We start from the raw sequence: 18,045 nt of genomic DNA on the forward strand, positions 1-18,045 counted from the left end.
TTCCTTGGATACAGGGTAGATGCGTTCAGAATTCTGATATTCATGGCGCCCCAGTTCCAAGAAATAAATCAGTTACAAACATTCTGAGGTCTCAAGAACCTTTATCATTCCTTCCTAAAAGATAAAGCAACTGTTGCTGAACCTTTCACAGATGGTTGAACAAGAATGCAATTTGGAAGTGGACACAAATTCATGACATGGCTTTCAATAACGCCAAGAAATTAATTTAATCCGATAGAGTCTTGGTGTATTAGGATCTAAACAAGCCACTTACCCTCACCTGTTATGTATCCCCTTATGGAATAGGGTCAGTTTTGAGTCACGCAGATAGTGGAGGACATGAAGCCCCATTGCTTATTGTATAACAACTATGAGACCTACAGAGAGAAACTATACACAAATTGATAACGAGGCTTTAACAATTGCGGAAGGAGTAAATACATTTCATGAGTACCTATATAGAAGAAGATTCAGTATTATAACAGACCACAGGCCTTTTTTAAGTCTATTAAAAAAATAATAATGGACCTAATGCTGATGTCCTTAATCGTTTACCACTACAGACGGATGATTTTGTGGTACCTGCCATTTCTGAAATCCTTTGCTGGATTCGCTATCCAATCCTCAATTACATGCAACTGATATTGCTCACATGACTGCCATGGACCCAATCTTGACAGGAGTATTCACCTGGGTATGGAGAGGCTGGCCACATTCATAATAATAGATGAATAGATGAATTCAAAAGCAGCATAAACGCTCTCTGCCTACAAGGGTTGTCTCCTCTGGCGTAATCGAGTGATAATTCCCAGAGTGGGTCAAACTCAAGTGCTTAAATCTCTATACGAAGGACATCCTGTAAATGGTGATCTAAATAAGGAGAAAAAGGTAAAATGCATGGCGCCACATGGTGCAGGTAAATTAGGGAGAGCTGGACATATAGGTTGAGACAAGGTTATGCTCACCTATTTTGGTTGCGCTGGTTCAGACACAACTCTGATGTAGAAGTAGAAAAGTAAATATAGGAGGTGCGCTGCTGCCAAACAATGGATGTCACTGCAACATATAGAATGGTATGCCACAAAAAAATTTGGAACCATAAATGGCGCTGCTACACATATAACCCAAAAGGAATTGAGGTGATAAAAGGTATATTTAATAATAAGGCTACGCGTTTCAAAGCTGGACTAGCGTCTTCCTCAGTCCATACATAAAGCAATCAGTAATGCACCTTAAATACAATAGGACTTTTTGAAAAAGAACTGCCAAAGCAAAAAGGCCAGAGAGCGGCCATGATGTCATAAGATCAAAATAATGCAAATAGCTGTTCAACCATCACATTAGAGGGTAACATAAAAGCAGTAACCAAATGTTAAAAAGTACACACAGAATAAGTTCAAAATCTAAAACATAAATAACCAATATTACCTCCAAGAAAACCAGAAACGACCTTTTATTACAAAAACAAGCACACCTCATTTCAGAACCAAATAAACCCACCTTGGTCTTGGGCCAAAGCAACCAATTCAACGATATCAAGAAGATTGTTACCAAACGTCTTCCAATGCTAATGGAGGATGATATTCTAGCAGACATATTGAAAGAGGGGTACAGAGTCGTGGCACGCAAAGCCCCCTCACTCAGCAGTTCTCTTTCCCTTTCATTCTTTAGTTCTAATGCACCCAAATCAACATGGCTAGAACACAAAGGGTTCTATAAATGTGGTCAAAAACCCTGTAAAGTTTGCCAGTATGCAACCCCGACCAAAGTATTTCTGAATTCTACAAACACCAATACTTTCACCATCAAAAATGATATAAACTGTAACTCAGAATCAGTAATATATATTATAGAATGCACAGAATGCAATCTCAAATACATTGGGTGTACCAACCGGAAACTAAAAACTAGAATACTTGAACATTAAGGGTATATCCGCAACCCAAACATATTAAATATATCAAATGCGGCGAAGCATTTTGTTCATCACCACAATAGATCAACCAACAGCTTCAGATGCTATGCCATTGAAAAAATTCACACACCTAAAAGAGGAGGGGACATTAAACATAAGACACACACCAGAGAGGCCTTTTGGATATATAGGCTACAAACACGAGTACCCAATGGTCTCAATCTAAGGAAAGATTTGATGTTCCACTATTGAATGAACTGAAAATGCCAATCATAAAACAATCAACCAACTTTTCACAACTGCATAATATACAGGTATTTCTTTAAATTTTCGTTGAATAAGTGGTTTCGGCCCTTTTCAACAATTTTTACTTTTCTTAAATATACTTGAATTTATTGGTTTACTCCACAGAGATTGACCAACCATAAAATATGATTCAACTCTAATACATAAAAAAAAATTATCGACCCAAAACAAAGCAGGTCAACAACTATTATCTTCAATTAACAGATATTAGGCTCGGTACCATTGCAATGCCTAATTAAAGACCAGCAGACACATATTTACAAATTAATAATACATGTAATATATGGAACTCCAAAACCCCAAACTCTACATTTCTTATAAATCACTACTTACATTGTTCCCTGGGTCCTCCGTGGTTGTTGGATAGGACGTCTCTGTAAAACATAATTATAAATCAATAGAGTCATTGAACAGAGACTGAATTCCAACACATTAAATATCATAAACAAACCTAAAGGGTCGCTTTGACCTTTTCTCCAAAAGGATACTTATTTGAACGACCATGGCATTTTGCAGCCATTACTTTAACAATGAAATTTAGCTAAAGGACCTAGCATTCATTTTTTGCTTGACCGCGGACGAACACATATAGACATATGTAACATTTATAGAAACTATTAATTCGAGATTCCTTTCTCATATTTAATGATCCTAATCAATTGTTTTTATGTCCACAAAGTTCTTTATACTTTAAACAAGAACATTATTTGTATTATACGTCGAGCCCCCAGAGGCCGTTAGAAAGGACATCTCGACAACCCATAATTATCAATTAATCTAAATATATGGATATATTTTTCAAGCACATAAAATAAATCTAATAGTTCACTATATACTTCTGCCTTTCAGTACTAGCATTAGTTAGAGTATCACAATCCCCGATAAATAGCCAGCCGATATATTTACAGAACACAACGAATAATATATCAAGCAAAATATACCAAGTAGTAACAAATTTTTTGGACATAAACTATGTCACATCAGACAGAATTCTTATATGCACATTAATACCAACTACGTTTCTCACACTAAAGTATTGAAAGATTCACTTTCATAATTTTCTCCTTCCGTCTTGACAAAACTTTTTAACTTACTATTTTTATTCTTATATACCACATATTCTCAGTCAGTTTTTCATTTAACAAATCCCATAGGGAACAGCCAATAACAATAACGTGTATAACGTTCATCACATTTTCCTATACATATCGCAAACATCATGCATATTTATATCATACAGACAGTTATGTTTTCATAAATTGACATTATAATCGTACAGGACCACACAAACTATTTAAGATGAGAACCAGTTTCAAGTGATCAAATTTACCTGCACATTGTCATCTTATTTCTGTCTAGCAGGAAGTGATTTGCGTTCCAAGGTATACCAGGGAGTTTCCTATTTTGACCCGCAATTAACTGTTACTAAAAATAGACTGGCTATAAAATCCTAGACTGACTAAGAGATTTAACAGAAGCCATGACTAAGGACGCTGCATGCGTCAGAAACGCGTAGGCACCGCTCACACTGCCATAAATCCACCATTCATTTGAGAATATCTACCTGCAATGCTATTGTTTTTATTTTTCATTATATAATAAAACTTGGAAATAGTTTCCTATTTTAAAAGACTCCAAGGACACAGCGCTGGATCCATTTCTTTGTCTTCTCGTGTCCTTCCTATGTGTAATGTTTCCACAACACAAACAGCGTGAATGACCACATTTGAATGAACCGTGCCATGCTTGGAACATTTTAGGAATTTATGTTTTTTAATAGCGTACTCTACTTGGAGCGAGTATAGCCGCTATTCAAGCGGACCCCTTGTTCTGATACACGATGTATAGATTTTCTGTATAATAGGCCCTGTACATGAAAATGTAACTAGGTAGCAGACAGACCTTGACTCGGATTACCACGATACACGGAAGGGTGGATCGGGAATCCCGGGTCGTCAGTATAAAAATTATCTTTTACTAATATGAAATCCGTGGATGTAAGAATTGTTTATGTCTTCCTTTTCCATTGATGAACAGTTACTATAGATATCAGGATGATTGTCCTTCCCCGTACAGTGGATTTTTTTTTAATAAAATAAACACACGAGATTCATTATTGTTTGAATAATGATGTAGTTATTCGTAGCAATGCACATTATTCCGGCGCTTGCGCAGTAGCCTGTGCTTCATGGGGTCACATGGCAATGATTGCCTTCCGGCTAAACTGTGTGTCATGACTATTGGCGCTTTAGGAATGCCATGTAATTAACGATCGCATGGTTTGATACTATCTGCATACCACTATGAATTTACATACTCCTTCTCTGATGGGTGAGTGGCCCTGAGACCCTAACTTTGACACATGTTATTGTATGTTTGATTAAATAATAATCAAGTATATATATTTATATTGTAATGTTTGATAATGTTTATTGTAATGTGTTTTTATCACTATATACTTGTCACAAACACGTTCTCACTGTTGACATATTTGATGAACTTTATTTACTATGTACACTTATGGATTTTAAACTTGTACAATGCTTTATTGATTGTTCATTATGTAAATGAATCACATGCTTTATATACCACTGATATCAATGTATCACTGTGCTTGAAAAAGGTCCTAAGGTTGGGCAGAAACGTTGCATCCGTTTGTTGTTTGAATAAACCAAATTTTTTGCTACATTGGAGTGCTGCAGGATTTCTTTATATATATCTCAGGATTACCTGCTGGGCACCCACACCCATATAGTAATTCTGCAGATGCTGTGAGCTGCCTATGAACTAAAAAACATGCGCGTCCACTTAATAACTTCCCAGCTTGTGGACGTCACCTAAGACCAATTCACACTATGATTACTTCATTGACTTTGCATTGGCAGGTGACTTCTCATGCATTTTGTAAATAATAAAAATGCATTTAATATTTTCTAGTATGGCGGTTAGTCAGTTTTTTTTATTTTTGAGATAACGGAATGGGGTCCCTCATTTAACACCTCCAAAATGACATCTCTTTCTTTGGAGGACCCAGCACGTCCATGCATTACATGGAGAGTTTATTAATGCTTTATTTCCCCCATAGTGATGCCACAGGGAAATTTAACACTTACTGCTTTGTTCCCCTGCAGATTGCAGGCGATCATTGGGGGTGCCCATCAGAGGGACTTCATATGATCGGCTTATTTTTAGGGACCCATCCTAATAAAACCGACAATCCCTTTCAAAACTAGTCATTTCAGATTATTCAGTCCTTCAGCTAAAGTCAGAATTTACACTAAACTGAGGGCAGAGAAGGGGCAGGAAGGTCTGGCAGATTATTTTTTTTTCTATTTTTTTGTTCTGTATTAAACATATTTGTAAAAAAATTAATTGATATGAGCACGTCTTTCATACTGACCACAGTTCCGTGCATCGCAATGTAGCCACAACTGTATTTACTACAACCATCGCATGGTACAGTCAGTCGTAACTAATTTGTCATGTCTGACTGCCACAGCCATGTGATATTTACACCATCTTCTACTAGTGTGCAAAAAATGTCACATAGCTCCAAATGTGTAAAAGTAATAAATCTAGCGTTTGTGATTTTTTTTGTAATGTATATTATACAATCAGTTATAAAACATACTGTATATGCAATGGCGGATTAAGTAGACCATAGGCCCTGGGCTGTTTCCCAAGCTTGGGCCCCCCCTCCCCACCACCGCCCTGCCACACTGTGTCTATATTAAACACCACCTTTTTGTGTGAGCATTTTTCTTTATGATGACCTGTATACGTTCTTCACAACATTTATTTTATTTACATTTCTTTTATTATCCATATTATTTTGAATCCCATTTTCTCAAAATGTTAAAACTCATAGGAATTAACAATTTAATTATTATTTGAGACTTTAACTATTTAGTTCTAACTGCGAGTAGAACTGTTCACATATATTTTCTGATGTCTCAACTGTTTAATAAAGACATATTGAAACAGAAAAAATGGGTGACATACTGATAGTCTCCAACCATCGCTGACAGTATAACACTGTGTAGGGACACATCCTCTTGACAATGGGAATGGTAACACGAATTTGTCTATTAGTCCTGGGTATACAAAGACTTTTTATAGAATACAAGGATTTCCTATAACAGACATGTCAGGAGAGGTGACAGATCCTCTATAAATCCAGTGACTTACAAGTGATGTCTTCTCTGATGGGAGTTGTTCTCTTTTCTTCTCTTCTCCATCTGACACAGACCGTTATAGCGACTTCTCCTGATGACTGCAGAGTTTCCTGATGAGAAATCTTTGCCCCTCAATTCTGCCATTTTCAGCATCTATAGCAACACAAACATTCAGAAACTAAACACCCTAAATTGTTTAATACCCAAGACCAAACCACTAAGCAAATTAAGACCCCCAGGGCCATACATTAGCCCAATAAATTCAGTCCCCAAGGGGTAACTAAAACTTTTGAAAAACTTTTTGCCAGAAGTTTTGATCGGTGGGGGTCCGAGCACTGAGACCCCCATCGATCGCTAAAACAAAGTGGCAGAAACGCTCGGATGAGCACCGTTCCACTTTATTTCTGATCGTCTTACCTCAAAGAGGTATATGGACTCAAAGGCTTTCTATTGAGCCAGTACACCGCTTGCTCAGCTATTAGAGGAAAGACAATCAGAAGCAAAGTAGCACATCACTCACCTAAGCGCTTCTGACACTTTTTTTTAGCGATCAGTGGGGTCTCTCCGTGCGTGGATCCCCACCGATAAGAACTTTTGATATGTCTCTATGACATGTAAATTTCTTTAAAAAAAGATTAGAAACCCTTTAAGCAGTCAGACACCACTCCTCTTGAAGTAAAAAAAAACTCCTGAGGGCTATATGGGGGGATTATACTGCAAGGGGGGGTCAGTGCGTCTGACTGACTGACTGCTGAGTCCTTTATGGGAGGGTCTGAGCATCTGATTCCTATGTCTCTGGGGAGAAGGAGTTATCCCCCACATAGAACCCTCAGCAGTCAGTCAGACGCTCTGAACCCGCCCGCCCCTTGCAGTATAATAACTACTGAGGGCTCTTTGTGGGGGATTATACTGCAAGGGGGGTTCTGAGCATCTGACTGACTGCAGAGAGCTCTATGGGTGGGAAATAATTTCACATACAAAAATTCAGACACTAAACACATATTTTTATAATATACACACTATATAGACTTACATTATACACACTATAAACACTATACACACACCACAAACTATATAAACTTACATTATACAGACTATAAACACTATGCACACACTATATAGACTTACACTATATACACTATACACACACCAGACACTATATATATTTACACTATATACACACCACACGCTATATAGACTTACATCATACACACACACACACTATATACACACACACTGTACATTATATACACTTTTCACAAATACTATATGCAATATACACACACACACACACACACACACACACACACACACACACACACACACACACACACAGTATATACCCTATAAAGACTTAGATTTAACACACTATAAACTCTATACACACCACACTATATAGACTTACACTATACACACACACAGACACACACACACACACACACACCACACACTATATAGAAACACTATAAACACTGTAACACACCACACCCTATATAGACTTACACTGTATACACTATACACACCAAACACTATACACACATACACCATACACACTATATAGACTTACACTATGTTCACTATACACACCACACAGTATTTAGACTTACACTATAAACACTATACACACACCACACACTATATAGACTTACACTATCAACACTACACACACACACCACACACTATACAGACTTACACTATGTTCACTATACACACACACCACACACTATATAGACTTACACTATATACATTATACAGACACACACACACCACACACTATATAGACTTACATTATATACACTATACACACATGTCAGAAGTTTTGATCGGTGGGGATCTGAGTGCCCAAACCCCCACCGATCACTAAAACGAAATGGCAGAAGTGCTCGGGTGAGCGCTGAGCCACTTAGTTTCTAATCGGCTTTTCTCAGAAGGCCTAACAGTTGGTGTATGGACTCATAGACTTTCTATTGAGCCAATACACCAACTGCTCGGATTTCAGAGAAAAGTCAATTAGAAACTAAGCGATCGGTGGGGGGTCTCAGTGCTCCAACCCCTACCGATCAAAACTGCTGACATGTCATTATGACATGACAGAAGTTTTTCAAAAGTTTAGTTACCCTTTAAACAAAACTGCTTAATTTTCTTTTATTAATTAATAGCTGGTAATTTTCTTTTATCAATTACATTCCTTTTTTCCAAATATGTTTAATTCCTAAGGAAATGTGAAGGGAGACATACTAATCGACTTTGGAGCTGGGCCAACAATTTACCATCTGCTCTCTGCTTGTGAAGTGTTCAACAAAATAATAACCTCAGATTTTCTTGAGCAAAACAGAAAACAACTGGAGAAGTGGCTGAGGAAAGACCCAGATGCCTTTGACTGGACTCATGTTATCAAATGTGTGTGTGAACTGGAAGGTAACAGGTACATAAAAGAGAAAATTATAAAAATTTTATACTGCGGTTTTATGGCTCAGGACAAGCACCGAATAGTACGCATCCGTGATACGGCACCCATAGCAATCTAAGGGGCTATAATATACCTCTGTGTGCCTGAGATTTCATATGGACGTATACAGAGGTTTGTAACGTTTGATTCATACAAATTCCAACAGAAAAAAAAAATTCATGCTTCATTTGATGGCATATTATAAAGGTATTTTCCCCTATAGGCATTGCTTCTAGAGGAGAACGTCTCTGTAAGGAAGCACAATATGGCAGAGCATGGAGCGCTTTATATAAATTCCATGTACCACTGTGCAGGCTCCATGCACATAGCTCTGCCATGTGCAAAAGGCATTACTCTGCCATCTCATTCTTTATGCCATACCATAGATCATTGATATTGTGTACAACTGACATGAGATACATTATTCCAGCGAGTGTTGACTGTTCTGGTTCATATATAGTTCAATATCCATTGCCAGCATTCACTCAGTTTTCCTGGGCCAGCTGCCATAAGAACTTATTACATTTCCTGATGAAATTTCGTGAGAGCAAAGCAGGAAACCTTCTGTGATATCAGAGATAGAACTAGTGAACTATTTCAGCTTTTGAAACCATTGTAACGCTTATTTTTCTATAGACTTTTAAGCCACATACAAACGTAGCATAAACACTGCAGAATTTATGACCGGATTTACTGTGAGGAAATTCCACAGCAAAGTGGATGAGATAAAAACAAATCCCATTCAGCCGCAGAAAAGCGGTCAGAAATTGAAATACTAAACGGAATTTCATTCCACAGCATATCAATTGTTGCAAAAATGCAGAAGAATTTCCACACAGATAATACAGTCCGAAATGCCACAGGGTCTATGCTACGTGTGAACATGGCCATAGGGTACAGTCACACGTGGCAAATTTTGTTGCAGAAAATTCAGTTCCATTCATCTGAATGGTGTTGTTCCTGCAGTAGGTGCAGAGATTTCTGAAAGTTCAAATGCAAGGGTGTAACTAGGAAAGACTGGGCCCCATAGCAAACTTTTGACTGCCCCCTCCCCTAGGTGCCACACACAGCCCCCCTTGTAGATAGTGCCCCCTATAGATAGTGCCCCCCTGTAGATTGTGCCATACAGCCCCCTGTAAATTGTAGACAGCGATATACAGCCCCCATGTAGACAGTGCTATACAGCCCGTCCTGTAGATAGGCCATGCAGCTCCCCCTGTAGATAGCTCCATACAGCAAGAATAGGAAAAGCCTATCAAAATATAGAAAGCATACTCCTAATATCTTTCTTCCCCCGAGAACAGAAAATTCATGCACACCTATCTATACATGTAAATAGGATAAATGAATCACCATTAAACAAAAAGGAATTATAAGTGCAATGTTATAAAAATAGATAGAACTAATGCAATGTATCAGTATCACAGTATGTCTCAAGGGCTATGTTCACACGGAGTATTTTGCCGAGTTTTTTGACGCGGAAACTGCGTCGCAAAACTCGGCGAAAACGGCCCGAAAACGCCTCCCATTGATTTCAATGGGAGGCGTCAGCGTCTTTTTCCCGCGAGCAGTAAAACTGCCTCGCGGGAAAAAGAAGCGACATGCCCTATCTTCGGGCGCTTCCGCCTCTGACCTCCCATTGACTTCAATGGGAGGCAGAGAAAGCGTATTTCGCGCTGTTATATGCCCACGGCGCTCAATGGCCGCGGGCAAAAAACGGAGCGAAAATCGGCGTGCAGGGAGAGGAATATCTGCCTCAAACTTCCAAACGGAATTTTGAGGCAGATATTCCTCCGGCAAAATACCCCGTGTGAACATAGCCTTATACTAATAGCTTTTACTCATGACACAAGATATCCTAGACATGCGTCAAACAGCAGTTCACAAAAGGTAAATATTCATGAGATCAAAATAAAACCACAACATAATGGCAGAAAGAACCATGCCTTATTATAATAAACACACTGTTTATATTGTACACATTTAATTGTTCACAAGTACTTTCCTATGTATGTGTTGATATATGCATAGGGGATTACATTGATATAACATTATGTATATTTGATGTATCATGTCTTCACGATTTTATAATATGTATGTAATTGGTTTTGTGATTATGTACTACATATATATGTGTCTTGAGTGTTACACTGTTATGCTTGAGAAAGGCTCGCACTGAGCTGAAACGTTGCACACGTGGAATAAAGGATCCTTATTTTTGAATATTTTGGAGTGCTGTCTCAATTTCTTCCTATCATGCCTTGAGACATGGTGCTATGAAGAGAGAGGTCAGGCAGGATCAGGCAAGATCAGGGTCCTTGATGAGCGTTTCGCCTGTCTGAGCTTTGTCAGGAACCAACAGATAATTAAAAAAAGAGGGGGTTTTATAGAAAAATAACTGACATTTTTATTTTTATTATTTTAATTACTTTTAAAAGGTTTACATAGCCTTTAACCCTCCACAGCTATCTTTTGGATTTTCGTTTTCGTTGTAGTTTTTCATGGCACCATTTATTGTACCAGATAATGTACTAGGAAAATGGAAAAATATTCTATGTGGTGGAATGGGGAAAAAACTGTGATTCCTCCATATTTTTGGGGGGAGGGGGGATTGTTTTACGGAATTCACCGAAACCAACAGAAACATCTTATTAACTTTATTCTATGGGTCAATACGATTACGGAGATACCAAATTTATGTAGTTTTTTTTACAAGGAAAAACCTAATTGTTGAAAATAAAATCTGTTTTGTGTCGCCATATTCTGAGAGCCATAACTTTTTTTTGAGCAGTATGAAAGTTTATTTTCTGCGGGTTTGCGGGTGAGCTGTAGTTTCTCTTGGTATCATTTTGTGGCACATGTGAATTTTTGATCACCTTTTATTCCATTTTATATATGTATGAAAAAAACTTTATTTAACTGTTTTTAACTTTTTTTTACAAGATCCCCTAGGGGACTTCCCATTAGCGACATTTATGACATATCCTGTGGAACTGACTGGCAGTTACGGAAACAGCGTAGCTCAACAAGCTACGCTGTTTCATCTTCATGGTCGGGAATCACACGCATCAGCCGGAACACAGAGCGGTAGAACGGGGTTTAGGGGGCTCCGTTCAAGAGATAGGTGCGGCACTCAGAGGTGGAACCCACATCTATCTGATATTTATGGCATATCTTGTGGATATGTCATAAATGTCCCTGATAGTAAAACCCTTTTAAACCAACGATCATTGGATCGTTTACACAATATGCTGCAATACTAATGTATTGAATTATATTGTGATTCCGAGGGAACTTATAGGACTACTATGATGGCAGACTTGAGGGGCCTTTATTAGGCCCTTAGGCTGCCATGATGACAATTGGCACCCCGCGATTGCTTCACGAAGGGGCGATGGCATGTCAGAGTGGGCTGTCCCCCTCATTCTAATGGCTTAGATGCCGCAGTCGCTATTGACAGCGGCATCTAAGGCGGTAATAGAGCGGGATCCCACTCGTTACACTAAAGTGTTGGCTATGAGACTCGTTCTATGGAGCGGGTCAGCCTGTGAGCCCGCTCCATTGTCCTCCACTAGACCTCCGCCGTTTATATACAGCGGATGTCGGAAAGGGTTTAATGTTTCTACGAGCGTTTGTCTCTGTTATTGTCAAAGCTAGTTTTCCTTTTTACTTTGGGAGTTCTGAGATTCTAGGAACAGCTTCCCACACCATCTCCTTCCCCTGAATCCTGCCTGAATCTGTCTAAAAAAACATCTCCATATCCTTCATCAGAAAATAGAGATGAATGGGAAAAAGATCGGGAGAATGAACCCAATCTATCCTTCTAATAATGCATGATTAGATAGAATATCTTGAATATCACAGAATTTGATTTTAATATCCTGGATATCTTTCTCCCACTTAGTTATTTTTCTTTCTCGTTCCTTATCAGATTTCTCGCAGGCCTCCGTGGTCAGTAGTTGTTGTATTTTTTCGTTCAATAAGTCAATTTATTTTTCAATCTGCTCCAGTGATCAGCACCGATCAATAACTCCAAGAGAGTTCGTGAACACTTAATTAAAGTTTTCTCCTACTTAGTTATAAATGTCGTAAATACGCCGTAAAAGTCGCAACACTGGGCTTTCTTTTGCGGATTTTGCATCCCCATTGAATTCAATGGGGAAAATCTGCAATGGAAAATCACCAAAAACGCAGCATAAATTGTCATGCTGGGGAATTAAAGTCCGCACCGCAGGTCAATTTATTAACGTTTACACTGCGGGTTTTTTCCGGAGCGTGGGCATGAGATTTTAACTGCGGATTTAGTGTTAAACATTCGTTATAGCAAAGTATATGTGCACCTGCAGATTTTCAGCAATTTCCACTGCGTAAACGGTGTAAAAACCTCAGCAAAACAAATCCATTGTGGAATTTTAAATCCTTATTAAAGTCTATAGGTCAAACGCGAAGCAGCTACTCCTAGAACCCGCAGCATAAATTAACATACTGCAGAATTGAAAGACGCACCGCCGAACAATTTCCGCAAGACTTTTCTGTATTTTTTTCCGCAGCGCAAGAATCCTGCAGAATTTTTGCACAAAATTCAACTAAATTCTGCAACGTTTATGCTACCTGGAAACCCAGCCTTACTGTTACATGCGTCCGTATTGGTAGCTTGTTCATCTAAAAAAAACAAAAACAAATTGAGTAATTCAGGTCTTATCATGTTTTCTAAAATCACTTATTCTGTAGTTGCAGCTGAAAATACAGATTTAATTACTTGCAAAAAAAACCCTATATATTTCCTCCAAAAATTTCACGTAGGGATCTCCATATATATCAGCACACCAACCAGCAAAGAAGAGGATCAAAAAAGTATGCGAAAAAGTATCAAAAACCCATTTATTAAATCACATATAGCGTACAATATACAATGAAAAGTATCTTAAAAATTAGAGTATAAACCAGCAGGCACAAGATTAGTGACAATAGTCACTATAAGGCTGGATTCAAATGAGGTCATTACATCCGTAATTGACGGACGTATTTCGGCCACAAGTCCCGGACCGAACACAGTGCAGGGAGCCGGGATCCTAGCATCATACTTATGTACAATGCTAGGAGTCCCTGCCTCGCTGCCGGACAACTGTCCCGTACTGAAAACATGATTACAGTACGGGACAGTTGTCCGGCAGCGAGGCAGGGACTCCTAGCGTCGTACATAACTATGATGCTAGGAGCCCGGCTCCCTGCACTGTGTTCGGTCCGGAACTTTCGGCCGAAATACGTCCGTCAATTATGGACGTAATGACCTCGTGTGAATCCGGCCTAAGAGGGCTGATCTACCCTGTATCTGGGGGTGCTGTGCATCCCCAGTTACATTGGAGAAACATGGTGTAAAAGAAGAAAGTAAAAAAAATTGTCCCCCAAACGTCTTTTCTGATCTTTGAGGGACAGACCATAATAATAAAAAATAAAGTGCAAAAAAAATGAATACTAAATACACATAAAATACCCACCCCAAAAAAAACGTTCCCCCTGCCAATCATTGTCGTAACGCTAGCACGGACCCAATTTCCCTAAAATAGACATGTAATATATTAAAATTTACGGTGGACAAGGACAATCACAAATAAAAGGCATATTTTGGGTAAAACTATGTTATTACCAGAAAAAAATAGCTAAGAAGTAAAAAGGTTTATTTTTTTTTCTATTATTTTCAAACTTTAAGCCAAAAAATTCTAAAATAGCAAAAAGGATGTCTATAAAAAAGATTAAAAAAAAGAAACCTGCAATGTCTACGGAAAAAAACATCGCAGAAATCACATCGCTAGTCCAACAAATAAAAAAGTTATAGCTGTTTAACTAACGCGTGCTAACCATGGCTTAACGGTGTCTGGCCCTGAAGGCTCAAAATAGCCCGGTCCTGAATCGGTTAAAATGTATTCAAAATTATTTAAATTTAATAGTGTATTGCACCCTTGGAAATGGATCAAAGAGAAGTGGGAGGAAAGAAGGGAAAAAGAGGGAAGGGAGAAAAAAAGGAAAAAGGAGAGAAATGAAAAACCAACCAGCGAGGCAAACAAAAGTGGTGCAATATCGTTAAAGATCTCGGGATTGGGGTCTGCAGGCGAAGAAGCAAGAATATTCCTATACACGCATCCCAGAGTTGTGCTTGTAGTTTGGCACTACTCTGTCTGGTGAGTGCGGCTCATTCCGCCCAGTGGATTTTTTTACCCTTCTCTTTTTTATTGCACTATGGAGCGCTTTTTGTGTTAATTTGTTCCCCCTTGTAGATAGCACCACATACAACCCCCCTTGTAGAAAGTGCCACACAGCCCTTCCCCACTGTATAGTGCCACACAGCCCCCCTAGTACATAATGCCACACAGCCCACCCTGTATAGTGCCACACAGCCCCATTAGTAGATAGTGCCACACCTCCCCACTAGTAGATAGTGCCACACCTCCCCACTAGTAGATAGTGCCAAACAGCCCCTCTCTATAGTGCCACACAGCCCTCCCAGCTGTATAGTGCCACATAGCCCCCCACTTGTTTATAGTGCCTAACAGTAATCCCCCCCTGTATATTGCCACACAGCCGCCTAAAAAACAAAATTGTACTTACCTAGCCCGTTCCCGCATTACACGGAATGCTCCACAGCCTCCCTGCATCGTAATGCAGTGACGTCATCACGCCGGCATGCGCAGGGACTCTGTCCCAGCATCTTATAGGCTGCAGGCCTAACATAGTCAATTGTATCTGCGTCCTGAGGATGCAGATACAATTGAATGTGGCAGTCGCTAGCACCGAGGCCCCCCTTGGTGCTAGCAAAGCCACCGGGCGTAAATGTTATGTCCGGGCGGCGCGGACCCCTCATGCCGTGGGCCCCGCAGCTGCCGCTATGACTGTTATAGTGGGCAGGGGACCCTGAGAGGATTGGGGCCCTGGGCAATTGCCCAGTTTGTCGTCGTCCCCTAACGCTAGCCCTGGTGCAATGTTAGAAAATAGATGAAACTAAAGCAATATATTGGAATTAGATCAGTATTACAATATGTCTCAAGGGTTGTAATGCTAATAGCTTTCACTCATGACACAAATCACAAATATGAATAGATATGTGTACAGTTCATATCTATTCATATTGTGTCATTAGTGAAAGCTATTAGCATTACAGCCCTTGAGACAAACTGTGATAAAGATCTTATTCCCATATATTGCATTAGTGCTATTTAACGTTTTCACATTGGATATACACTATATGGCATGTATACAGCCAGAAGGTTTAAATGAGCACACAAACTATGCCTGCTTTATTTGAACATGTATTCATGAGTCATCTATTACAGTCATATGAGCGGACTGTGTACTTGCTTTATTTAAATATACATTCATCTGTAGTCATCTATTAATTTTTAAGTCTCAAATATTGGTATGGTTGTCCTTCAATATGGACAGAATGTACTATTGTATAAAGCACTATTATTGCCTACTCATCCACACCTAGTGTGTGACCAGAGGGTTTGTTAGATTAGGGGTTGCCAGATTGCAGTGTTGAGCTGGACAGCAATCTTTGTTCTCACGTTAATATTTTGCTCCGCCCCCTAGATGTGAGGGCTAGAGACAGTAATGAGATGCACTCTGTGGCCTCTCTCTGCGCCTGCGCGTTCAGCATGACGATGGTGGTGGGTTTCCAGGCACGTCAAATGACGCTCCAGGAGTCAAATGACCATACGTCACAGATGACATGGGCGACTTTGATTGGCCGTTTTCGAGGCTTAGCCTCAACCCAAGGGGAGGAGTATTAATTATATAAACTCGGAGTCCTGAGTGAAGCGTGCCGCTGATATCAATGCGAGCACGCTTCCGTGTGTAACAGAATATCTGTCACAGATCTATATCACTGGCGCAAAAGCCAGTCTGACAAATGTATAGACCCCTGATGAAATTATATATTGAAACGCGTAGGGTCAGATGAGAGAGGGGTCTTAGCGTAAGTGACAGCAGTATCGTTGGGCAACCCCAGCACTGGGGTACATAGGAGCGGTAACTGCAGGCTCTGGTGTGGTGTAGGGTCCCATTTGCTGATACACCAATGTTTAAACGCTGTTTGATCCCATATATTCAAGCATACTCAATTATAGGAGGGTTTGCAAATGAACCAGCAATTGCAGTATATATATATATATTTTTCATTTTATTTATTTTTTTATTATTATTTTTCAACATAACATAAGCATAACAAAAGAAAAAGACAGGTTAATTTAACATACATATCCAAATACCATTAAGCATTAAATTGTCTTTTCCACTATTCAACCAATACAGTAAAAACATTACAGAAGGAGAAAGGAAAAAAAAAGAGAAAAAGAAAAAAAAAGAAAGAGTGCATAACATAAAAAAAAGGCAGTTACGATTTTTTCCGAAAGTAATTTTACTAACTTTTTTTTTTGCGACATGAGTAACAATCCGGGACTTTATCTTTGTAATCTACTATAGATCCAATATTATTAAATACTTGTTGCTATGTCCTAATGTCCTTACACCAATCAATTAGGAAAGCTTCTAATGCTTATAACCTAAGAAGGAAATAATCTTGAGGTATTATAGTCTGACCATAACATCCAGTTGCTTAAAAATTTCCCATGTGAATTAGAGCGAACCGCTACCATTTTTTCCATGGTATAATCAAATTGGACAAGATTTATTAACTCAGTGATAGTAATAAGGTCTGAAGATTTCCAAGACCTCGCTATCAACAATCTAGCTGCAAGAATAACATGCCCCGTTATGCACCTTAGGTCTCTAGGGATATCAATCAAACCAATAAAGCACAACGGCAATACAGGGGAAGGGCGTATTGTATGACGTAGAATGGTAGACAAAAAAACAAAGGTAGCTTTCCAGAAGCTAAAAACTACAGGGCAGTTCCACCACACATGCATATAGTCACCTAACATGCCACAATTTCTCCAACAGAGGGGAGAGTAAGAAGGATTAAATTTAGTCAACAGTGTTGGGGTTCTATACCATCTAAGCAGTATTTTGTGTGCTACTTCTCTATGACTCTCACCTTTAGAAATTTTAGAAACCCAATTCATCGCCTGGTGCCATTCTGCTAAGGTGATAACCACATTCAGATCCACCTCCCATTTAAGCGAATACCCTGGTTTAGTTAATCTCTGAGAATTAGAAATGGTAGAATAAAACCATGAAATGCA

Source organism: Rhinoderma darwinii, chromosome 10, assembly GCF_050947455.1.
Source record: "Rhinoderma darwinii isolate aRhiDar2 chromosome 10, aRhiDar2.hap1, whole genome shotgun sequence".
Classification (NCBI taxonomy): Eukaryota; Metazoa; Chordata; class Amphibia; order Anura; family Rhinodermatidae; genus Rhinoderma; species Rhinoderma darwinii.